Source organism: Podarcis bocagei (assembly GCF_964188305.1).
Source record: "Podarcis bocagei genome assembly, chromosome: 3".
NCBI lineage: Eukaryota > Metazoa > Chordata > Lepidosauria > Squamata > Lacertidae > Podarcis > Podarcis bocagei.
Window position 1 is genome coordinate 66,110,697 of NC_138127.1, and position 11,556 is coordinate 66,122,252.

Sequence of the window (11,556 nt, forward strand, 5' to 3'; positions counted from 1 at the left end):
ATCCTTAGGGTCCCTTCCAACTCTGCAATTCTATGATTTCTTCCCTCGTGGCCTTTTGGATGGATTGTAAAACCTATGGGGTGCTGAGACAATTTGAAGGCTGTTCAGATTTTATTTGATGGCTGCTGAGAGTCGATTTGTGAAAGGCATGTTATGTTTAATTGCTGCTTTCAAAATGTTTGTTGGTGTTTAATTAAATTGCATTGAGCATAGGATAACTGGTCTGCAAATTATTTTGAACGAATAATATTTCCATGTAATTCAGGAATCCTGTATAGCATATTGGCAAAACTTCACTATCTGACGGGCAACTCAAATGGCAATGCAAAGGACTGGAGGGGTCAAGGAAGGTATTAACAGGTAGCTCCTCTTCGTGGATAACATTCTGCTATGAGTCTCTTTGATGAAAAGTGCTCACTGCCTTAATGTAATCCTACACGTGACTTTTCTTGCGATCTGCATGATGGTTGTTGTTTTTTTACATCTGTTTCCCCCCTCTTCCCGACTTAAGATTTCTCACTCCTTTTGCTAAAGGTTTCTCTCTATTAATTACTTCTTCGCACCTGGATATAATTACCATTCACAAGAGTCTGCCTCTTTTCAGGCTTAACTCTCAACAAGGTTTTCCAAGAAAGCATCCTTCACGACTAAAGACTGCCTCCTGAAGGATGGGACAAAGAGGTAATGTTTTATTTTATAATTATAATTATGACTATAATGATAATAATGAGACTGATACACAAATCTAACAGCATCTGATAACTATCTAAAGTAACATTCTTCTTGTCCTTCCAGACTGGAGATAAAATGCAAAGATCTATTGGGGGGGACAGACAGATGGGGGGAGAGGATTGTAGCATGTGATGTGCAGAATAATTTGCATCTCCCGTTCAGGATAGGAAGGTCACACAATCTGTGGTGCAACAGCAAAGGGCAAGCAATGCCTTACTTCTTTAGAGGTTATTTTCTATATGGTATTCCAAGCCTACATGTTCACACAGAAGTCCCCCCCCCCCGCCATTAAAAAAAACCCCTTGCATTTGTGCGAATCCAAATGTTATTTTAACATCTGTTCTTTTAAGGCAGTTAGCTCTGGGAAGGCAGTGTTCTTTGCCATCAATTTAGGTCATTAATTTGTATCTGTTCTTTGTTTATTTAAGAAACAGGACAAAAGGGCAGCTGCTGAAACATTTGGCTGTGCCGAGGGGTAGTGGGCTGAACATGTCGGAGTTCTGCGTACGACCAGCTTGAGTTTGTATCCACAGCTACAGGACAGAACTTTATGGAGTCCTTTTGCCAAGCCATGTGGTGCCTTCCACTCTGTGGTTTTGCTCTAAATACCTGGAGGTTTTTGGAAGGAAGGCATGACAGGGAAGATCTGGAAAGTAGGGGGGTAGCAACTACAAATATATATGCAGGCTGCCCCCTTTTTGGAGGGGGGTGGAGAAAGAGGGTATTCAAATAGCAATTATTTTTCCTGCATTGGCTTAAGTGCTGCAATTGGCTAGCAAAAGTCACACTCCGCACAGCAAAATGACCTATTTTAATTAGACATTTATAAACAGAAGTGGAATAATACCTGCTAAATTGATTGTTAACAACATTTAATGTTCTTAAATTGACCATTAAATGTGGAATAATTTCTAGTGAACTCTTGATACCATAAAAAGGGGGGGAAATGTTACAGAGGTTTTATTTGTTTTCATAAACCTCATGGTCTCGAGGGAAATTAGGTACATTTGCAGGGGTTGCTTCTTCTGTGTTGACTCGCTGTGACTTCCAATCAGTTGCATCTGGACTGCTAGAAAACAGCATGCTCTCAAATGGGGTGGCTGTAACCTCCTTGAAGAAGCACAGCCATGCAGTTTGAGCTGTGAACATTGTTATCCATAGGTGACCCCCAGTAATTATATAGCTCCAATGATTTTTGTCACTTTTTGCTCATCAAATAGCCCACTTTCTGTGGCACAAGAGGGAGGCAAAACATCGTAGTACAACTACCCAGTCCACTCAGCCAGTCTCTTATAAGGGCTTTTCGGCATAGAGATGCAGGCTGGGAAAGATCTCTACTTAAGCACGTTGTTGGAAGAGGAAGGTCTTCAGCAGGTGTCAAAAAAGAGCTAGTGCCTAATATTTAAAAGAAGGAGATTCCAAGGGGCAGGTGCCACAGCCCTGAAGGTCTGATTTCTACATTGTGCAGAGCAGACCTCCTAATAAGGGAGCGTCTGCAGGAGATCTTTAGCTGCAGCACATACTGATTAGTTGGGTATATAAGGGGTGAGTCAGATAGGGCAGTGTTTCCCAACCACTGTTCCGCGGCACACTAGTGTGCCGCGAGATGTTGCCTGGTGTGCCGCGGGAAAAATTAAAAAATTCGAAAGATTTTTTTTTTTAAAGTCAAATTTTCGATTGGGGCGCCGTCACTAGATGACCCCTGGGGTTCCCTCCCTCCCTCCCGCTCTGCGCCTCCCTCCTCCTCCTCCTCCTCCAGGGAGGCCCTTCCTGGCTCTCGGCCAAGGCTTGGCGGCTGCCACTCACTTGCTCGCTCGCCCACCCGTCCCTCCATCCCTGCACCTGGCCTCTCCCCCTCCGTCCCCGGCGTGGGGGCTGCCGGGATCCGTAGTCCCCTCGCCCTTGGGCTCCGCGCCCGCGCGGGGTGCGCAAACTACGTTTCCCAGCGTGGCCTGGCGGGCCGGGCGTTTTGTTTGAAGTGCTCTTCTCCCGGCCATGGAATGAGCGCAGCGGCGGCCGGGCGGGCAGGGGCTCTTCCGCGCAGCCTGCCTGCGCCCCCGCGGGGATCAGGCGGCAGGATGGAGCCCGGGGATCCCCGTGGAGGCGGAGCGGCGGCGGCGGAGGCTGCCCCCCAGGTAGGGCTGCGTCGGGGGGTTTAAATTTTTGCAATGCTGCATCCGCGCCGAAGGGGACGCATTGGACCGCGGGGAGACCCCTTGGCGGGCGTGCAAGGCAATGCATGCGTGCAGGCGTTGCATGGAGTGCAGTGCAATGCAATGGCAACGCGGCGCCCTGCATGCATGCATGCAACTTCCACCGGCGCTCCGGACTTGGCAGGTGAGGGAGGTCCCCAGTGGGCGGCAGAGAGAGTCGGGAGGGCGAAGGAGAGCCGGGGGGGAGCAGCGCTGCTCCCCGAGCCGAGCCCGGGGGGAAACTTCGGCGTCATTGCGCCGGGTGTTGGAAGCAGAGGCTGGCGGGGGCCCCTCACCTGCAAAACCTGGTCGCCTCTCATATATTTCGTGCATTGCATTCATCGCCCGCTTTCTCCTCCAAGGAGCTCCCGGGGGCGCGCGTGGTTCTCCCTGTGTTATCCTCGCAACAACAGCCCTGCAAGGTGGGTCAGGCGAGTGGCCCAAGGGAGCACCCAGGGATTGTCCTGGCCAGGTGGGGTGATTTGAACCCTGCTCTCTGCCCAGTCTTCGTCCTCATTTAGCCCCCACATGTGCATGACTGTGCATGACTGAGGTTTTCCCCCCTCGTCTTGGCTATGGTGTGAGTCTGTGCTGTTAATTAATGGGGTTCTGCCTTCGGAGAAGATGAGCCAGCCCTCAAGGAGGTGATTATGTAATTTGCTAGCAATTCATGTCCCTCCCGGCGTGACGCTGCGCGCTGACGTCACGGGGCTGTAATGGTGGTGTGCCTTGAGATTTTTTTCATGAAACAAGTGTGCCTTTGCCCAAAAAAGGTTGGGAAACACTGAGATAGGGCTTTATATAGGGACGTGGGTGGCAGGGTGGTCTAAACCACTGAGCCTAGGGCTTGTCGATCAGAAGGTCGGCGGTTTGAATCTCTGTGATGAGGTGAGCTCCCATTGCTCTGTCCCAGCTCCTGCCAACCTAGCAGTTCAAAAGCATGCCAGTGCAAGTAGATAAATAGGTATCGCTGTGGCGGGAAGGTAAACGGCGTTTCCATGCACTCTGGTTTCCATCATGGTGTTCCGTTGTGCCAGAAGCGGTTTAGTCGTGCTGGCCACATGACCTGGTAAGCTGTCTGTGGACAAACGCCGGCTTCCTAGGCCTGAAAGCGTGATGAGCTCTGCAACCCCATAGTCACCTTTGACTGGACTTAACCGTCCAGGGGTTCTTTACCTTTTACCTATATACCAATATAAAAGTCCATCCCCCTGAACCTCACCTGGTAGCTAACTGAAAGCCAATGCAGTTCTTTCAACAGTAGGGTAAAATGTTGGCCAAATCCTGCCACAGTGAGGGTCAATTCACTGCATTTTGCACCAAGTGCAGCTTCCAGAACAACTTCAAGGGCAGCCTCACATAAGTATAAGTATACTGTGGTCAATGATATCACAAGCCACTGAGAAATCAAGGAAGGGGACAATAAGGACTGACAAAACCCGAGACCAGGAAGAAGAGACGTTGGATGAAGATTGGAAGAAAATTTTTAAAAATTTATTTTGAGAATTAGTGTAAAATTAACGAGTATTAGGAAAAATGTTGGAATGAAACTGTTTGGCCTTAGTAGAAATGATATAAGGAGTTATGTACAAATAAGTATTAAGTTTTAAGTTTTAAGGTTTTTTTATGGTAAGATAAGGTTAAATAAATTAAGGTAAATTGAATGACAGAATATAGTGAAAGATGGAAAGGATTTGTTGAGTTAATTAATAGGTTAGATCGTTAAGATAAATTATATAACAAAAATTGAGAAAGATGGAAAGAATTTGCTGAAACAATTAATTAAATTAGAATACAAAAAGGGAGGTGTGAGGAGGTCGATGAAACAAGTAAATGAAAGATAAAGATATGGAACATTGGGTGTGTGTTTTAATGTTATTGTTTTTTTGCTGTATTGTTGTATTGTTTTTTATGCTTTTCCTTTTATGTATTGTAATGTATGTTTTGTCAAATTTTTTGTTGTTTTCTTTTTTTCTTTTTTCTGTAATTCTTAAACTTCTAATAAATATCATTTAAAAGAGAGAGAGAGAGAGAGAGAGAGAGAGAGAGAGAGATCAAGGAGGGATATGGCCCCACTCCCCCTGTTCTTCTGATGAAGGTCACTCATCAGGATGACCAAGTTCAATTCAGTTCTATAACCAAGCATGAACCCAGGTTGAAATGAGTCAAGATAATAATAAAATAATAATAATAATAATAATAATAATAATAATAATAATAATAATAATAATAAATACCCAACCCATCTGGCTGGTTTGCCCCAGCCACTCTAGGCAGCTTTCAACACATACAAAAACGTAATAAAACATCAAACATTAATAATAACAATCTGATAAAAAGTCACAATAACTTTAAAAAAACAACCTATATCAAATAAACCAATATTCAATAGTCCATTAGAATCTAACAGTAAATATTAAAATGAAGCATCAGCAAATAATAATTAAAGAGTTTACACTTATTACAATAAAGAATTACTAATCTATAATCAATAAAAATGCATGAAATGTTTTGGCATAAAATACCACAAAATGTAGAAAACCATGTAAAAGGATCAAATTGAGAAAAAAGGACACACAACTTATAAAATTACTTTAAGAAATATCCCTGAGCTCCTCTTCTCTCTTCCAAGCTGCTTCTGCTGTTCTCCAAGTCATGGTCTGGGAAAGGCTCCCAGGGCGGGAGGGTGAGGCAAGGTGGGTGGGAAAGCCATGCCTGATGAAGAACAAAAGTATCTCTCCCCTCACAGTTCTTCCTCTGGAGCAGCTCTCCCACGAAGTACTCCCCATCCAAGAGTACTTGCAATGGTTGCACCACAACCCTCCCTGGTGAGCTTGCCTGACTGCATAAGCAGCAAGAGTGGACAGCAATGCTCCAGTCAATGCCAGGTATCTGGGTCTGGTAGTTGCCATTTTAATTTCCACAATGTCCCTAACATAGCATTATTCCAAAGCATTGTTGAGAGGGAGGTTCATCACACTTTGGGCTGGGTAAAGGCTGCATTAAAAAAATAATTATAGAGAGAGGGGGGGGATTACCACTCTGAGAAGCCGCTGAGTGGTTCCGCCTCCCCCCCCATCAACAACTTAATAAGTTTTTAAAATAAAATAATAATAGAAGAAACCTAGTTCATGGCAGAGCCTCTGCAGAGTGTATTAGCCCCCAGGATGGCAACTGATGTCATTCTTCTAGTCCTTCAATGCAAAGATGCAAAGATCTATTGGGAAAAAGATGGGGGGAGGGGAGGATTGTAGCATGTGATTTGCTAGGATGGCAACTGATACAATACAGTCGTATTGTAGTAATCACCATCTTGTGACTATATGAAGCTGCCTTATTCAGTTAGAGGATTATCCACCTAATCAAATATTGTCTGTTGGGCAGTGATCTTCCCTAGGACTTATATCTGATTATTTTTTTTAAGCTTGTGATGCCAAATACTAAACCTGGAAACTTCAGTATAGAAAACATGGGCTCTCCTACTGAGCTACAAATCCCTGAAGGTGGGAGGTAAGTGTAAGAATAGTAATAAATGCTTCTGTAAGAAAATGTAAAAGATTAATTAGGAGGGATCGAGAAAGCCAGTTGTAACACATCCATCTGCTGATTGGATCAGGAACACATCTGGAATGGTGGTTATACTTAAACCAGAAGGAAAGTACTTTAAAATAATGATTCATTCTTCCAGTGGTTGATCAATCATGTGGTGTCAAACTATCTTCAGAGCTTGATACTACATCTAGTATTTGGAAAATCCCATTGCCTAGAGATTCATTGCTCCATTTTGAAAGTACTATATCAACGAGAAGGTTCTATTCCATTTGGAAAGTACTATGTCATATACTGAGCTCCAGAGGACATGACTTGTTTTGTAACATCACACTAGTTTCACGGCAAAACAAGTCAGTATGTCATCCTGTGATGTCACCTCTTCAGTCCCAGTAGCTGTTCATGTGTCATCTTAAATCTGACTGTTACATAGAGGTGGGTTCACTCCTTGGGTGCTTATACAGGAAAGTACAACTGGCTTAACACATAAGTTTATGGATTGCATTAGAGTGACCGGGAAATGGCATTCATGAAACATAATAAACCATCCCTGTGCCCAAAGGACAAGGATGGTTAACAGCATGTAGGAAGCCTGGCTTTAATGCTCCTGGAAAGGAAGTCAAAGTAAAAAAAGTAAAAGGTTTAAAGAACTGATCCTGGGGGGTGGTACATGCCAGGAAATGAATCTTTGGCTTGTGGTACAGACATGGCTGTTCCATGGTAACATCAGAAACTGTGGAGCTGCACCTGTTGTGCAGGTTCCTCTTGGACAATACAGCTCACGAGGTCCTTTGTAGACATGCATGCAGGTATCTGTTCACTTGCACCTTAAAAACACCAAAACACTTTTGTCCCTGGAATTCCACAACAAATTTCCTCCAAAGCAAGTGTTTCTTTCACACTGGGCAACATGGAAGGTTTTCTCCACCCTCGTGGTCCCTTCCAACTCTACCATTCTGTGATTCTAATACCAACTTTTGTCAAGGTAAATGTTAAGCCTACATTTTTTAGTAGAGGCTCTGGAATTCTGTAGTAATATCCCCAAATTGCTGTGAGGTTGCTTTCATTTTTAATATTACAAAAGCAAATTAATATATGGAGGACTGTGTGTGATTTTGTGCACCATAATCTGATTTTTAAAATCTCCTCCCCAAATACATGGTTGTCATAAATACTGGCAGACAATCTGCTCATTCTCCAGGAATCCATGACTAACTCTTCATCCTGTAATGAGTCAGCCAGTTTCTTGTTTATTTTTCCTGAGGTACAATGCAAATAATTTCCAGATTCCCCCTCCACACACACACTTCTTTGTTCCACCTGCTAATTTGGGGCCTTCATTCATTGCTGTGGTGCCTTCTAATCTGGGTGCTCTACATCTTCCTGAAATTGGGTGGAGGCTCCATGAAGCAACTACTTTTATAGTCATCAAGTACTATTTTTCCTGGTCCCCAATATACCCTTCCAATTCTCATAATTACCAACAGAGGTCTTTTTTTCCTTTCCATAATGTACAAAATGATCTGCCCTTTTATGATTGCCTTGAGAATATCCCACAAAGCCAACGGTGAGGGAGCAGATGCCTCATTCAATTCCAAATAGAAGGAAATCTGTTGTCTCAAATAATCCCTAAATTCAGACACTTTCAGCCAGCTATTACCAAGAGACCACATTTTAAGAGCAGATGTGTTATTAAGGCTGAGAAATGTTATGAGAACTTCGTGATCTGACAAATAAATGCATTTCTATCAAGCATTCCAGCATTTGGTTTTTTTGGGGGTGGGGGTGGGGGGAGCACATTTAAAAAATAGATCCTATTGCTGATGAGAGATGAAATCTTTCTTCAAAAACCACACTGTATTTTAGCCATTGCCTAAATATTATTGGATAACACTGGCAGGCATTCATTTGATCATACACTTTTCTTACAAAATACATTTTCTCTAGGAAGCATGAGCAGAGTGTGATGTTCTATGTTGTGTCCATGCTTGTAGGGCATGTTCCCATGTTTCTGGGAGAAAGTGGCGGGACAAGAGGAAGTGTGGAAGAACCCTCAGGATTGTTTATGCTGAGTTGTAGCAACTACCCGGGGGTTTCGACTGAGGCTGTTCCAAGCCAGATCTGGAGCTACTGTTAAACCTTGAATCTTTTGAATCTTGAATCTTTTGCATGCAATGCAGGTAGATTCAGGTAGGTAGCCATGTTGGTCTGATGCAGTTGAAATAATAATTAAAAAATGTCCAGTAGCACCTTAGAGACCAACTAAGTTTGTTCCAAGTATAAGCTTTCGTGTGCGTGCAATGCAGGTGTTTTACTACTAAGCGATGGTCCTTCCTCTCAGTGGATAAGAGGGAACAGTTTATTGAAAGGGCGGGGGGGAAGCCCTTCTTTATTGCCCGCTCTTTTGAATTCTTTCATGGTATGGTCTCCCAGGCCAGGGCTTCCCAAGCTGTGGAATGGTCCATTGCCTTCATTCAGGTGGTCTGTGCCTCGTCTGTAGAAATACAATTTAAAAATCATGCAAAATCTATCACAGCACATTATGATTGCTACAACAGGCAAGTGGTCCATCTAATCCCGCAGCAATTTTCAAGTGGTCCATGGGAGTTGGGGAGGTCCTAGACAAATCCAATAAATGAAAGGATTAAATGACAGCTACTCCTGAAAAACAGTTTCCTAGCACTTTTTAAGATGCAGAAGTGCCACATCCGTTTTTTGTTTTAATTATTACATATTGCCTATAAGGTCCTTTTAAATCCCATATGTGGACTTCTTCTGAAGTTATTTTGGCCCAGTTTGCTCATACTGATAAGCCAAACTATGGCTTAGTGTGAATGAAAAGAAGTGTGAGTTCCTACACCAGGCACCCCCAACCTTCAGCCTTCCAGATGTTTTGGACTACAATTCCCATCATTCCTGACCACTGGTCCTGTTAGCTAGGGATCATGGGAGTTGTAGGCCAAAACATCTGGAGGGCCACAGGCTGGGGATGCCTGTCCTACACCACAGATCATGGGTACATTGTTCCTCCCCTGAGCTTTCTGCTGCCCTGCTAATTGAGACTAAGCCATGGTTTACTTAGCATCATTGAGAATGATCGTGATGGATAGGTAGTTAGCATCATATATGGGCCTCATTTACATAAATAGCAGGGCTGTTCCTGAGCGGCCCACATCTTCAATGAGGAAATGAGCATGCAACATGAGAATAATCCATTTCTCAGCCAACCATGTGGCTGGACATGAGTTGCACATCCCACCATGCAGTCAAGGGTGCAAAGTTCCAATGTTTGAGGTTCTGCTTTGACATTCAGTGTAAGACCTCTGCCTGTCCTGACTGAGAAATGCTAAATTTGTGCCCAAGTTGTACCATTTCAGAGTATAGATGGGGCATCATATGACTGAATGCTTCTCCATAAAAAACAAAACCTCTCCTCACATGGCATGTCAGGGGGAAAGGTGTTAAGCCTTATTTCTGTCATGTTAGTTTTCTGTGGGTAAGTAGAGGCTATCTCAGTCATACTTAATCTGCAAATTAAGCAAATTTGCCTAAGTGTGGCCACTAAACACATTTTGCCTTGATAATTGAAATCAATTCTTCTAAATTAAATCATTAAAATCACATCCAGAAATGCTATCAACTGTTCTAACAGTTGTCTTTAGCAGTGATTTAGTTATTATTTAAATTAAATCCTATTAAGAAAATTGCATAATGTGCTCACCTTTGGCATTTATCAGCAGGCCTGGCATCAGCACATGACATCCTTGAGAAGTCCCAACACCCTGGCAGGACCCACCATTAATGCCTGCCCTGGGTCTCATTTAAAAATTCAGCTGTGTCCAAGAGCCACCATTTTAATTCCCAACAATACCCAGGAGCAACGCTATAACAGAGGCATTCTGGGTAAGTGAAATAGCACTTCCTGTATCTAGCCACTCGGGGGTGGTAGTGGTGGGGCTACTTATTACTGCCACTGGGGTATGTTGGATGGGTCCACAACATAGGAAAGCCCCACCAGAAGGCTCTTCCCCAAAGTTCCCCTCAAACTTGGATCTGGTCCTGTCAGAGTTCTGTACTATATATTCCCAAGTGTCTTATTCTGCATGTTTTGCATAAAGAAGAAATGATAAGGCATGGGAGGAAGAAACACGCTTGCAACCCACTCTGCAAAGCTCAGCGTCCAGGAAAGCCCCATAATAGTAAATGGGATTTGGCCTGGCGAAGCATTCTGAAGAATGCAGTCTAAATCTGCTAATTAAATCACAATAAATAACAGGGATTGATGGTTGGTTTTACCATTTCCTTTATTGTCTCCGACCCATCCTCTTGCATTGACAAATGGATCTCCTTAACCTCTGGTGGCAGCATTCATTTGAGCCTCTTTAGACAAAGATAAATGAGATGAAATCCTGGCAGTCATTCCCACACTCTTAAAAAATCAGTCATAAATCTAAGAATGCATAGGATTCTGTTCCCTGCAGATATATCCTTGCATTTCTGCTAAGGCTGCTCCTAAAATATATGATATATGTATTCTGTTTGTTCTATTCTTGTCAGCTATAAATGTGACTTTATTCCAATTTTGTCTTCAAAGGTTTGTTGAGAGGTTCCTCCGTTTGCTAGGTGCATCTCTATTCTCTCTTTCTGTACACTGATTCTCACTATTCCGGCACAACTACTAGACTGTTTCCTTTTGGCTATGCAGCTGCATATTACAGAAGAAGCCTGGCGGTATGAACAAACGACCGTTCAGGTTAGCAGTCCACCACTATTGATTAACCCCAATAAGCTTGTGAGAAACCACATTTTATGCTAGGGATTTTATCATATACATCATAGCTTGTTTCCTGCCCAAAATACGCGATTCTGGGAATGGGTGGGGCTAGCTCTAGCCTTCCAGTGCCACTGCTTGCGCTAACATTGTTCCAAACCTAGAGTAAGATTTGCTGAGTTTGAAGGGGGCCACCTTCATCCACAAAGAAAGGGTTTCCAGCACAGGGGCAGCCCTTGTGATTGAAATGATTGGCATGCTTCAGGTGGTTCCTGTTAAGTTGTGGGTGAACATATCAGACGACACAGCGAT

At 43.5% G+C, this 11,556-nt stretch overlaps 1 long non-coding RNA gene across 2 annotated transcripts; it reads left to right on the forward strand.

The window, feature by feature from the left end:
• Window positions 1-542: 542 nt before the first annotated feature.
• On the forward strand, window positions 543-11,255 carry LOC308583833. Of its 2 annotated transcripts, XR_014006444.1 has the most exons (4): window positions 543-681; window positions 8,468-8,663; window positions 10,211-10,376; window positions 11,068-11,255. It is a non-coding gene; the product is annotated as an uncharacterized lncRNA (long non-coding RNA). The 2 variants fall into 2 exon arrangements; XR_014006445.1 differs by lacking the exon at window positions 10,211-10,376.
• The last annotated feature ends 301 nt before the right edge of the window (window positions 11,256-11,556 follow it).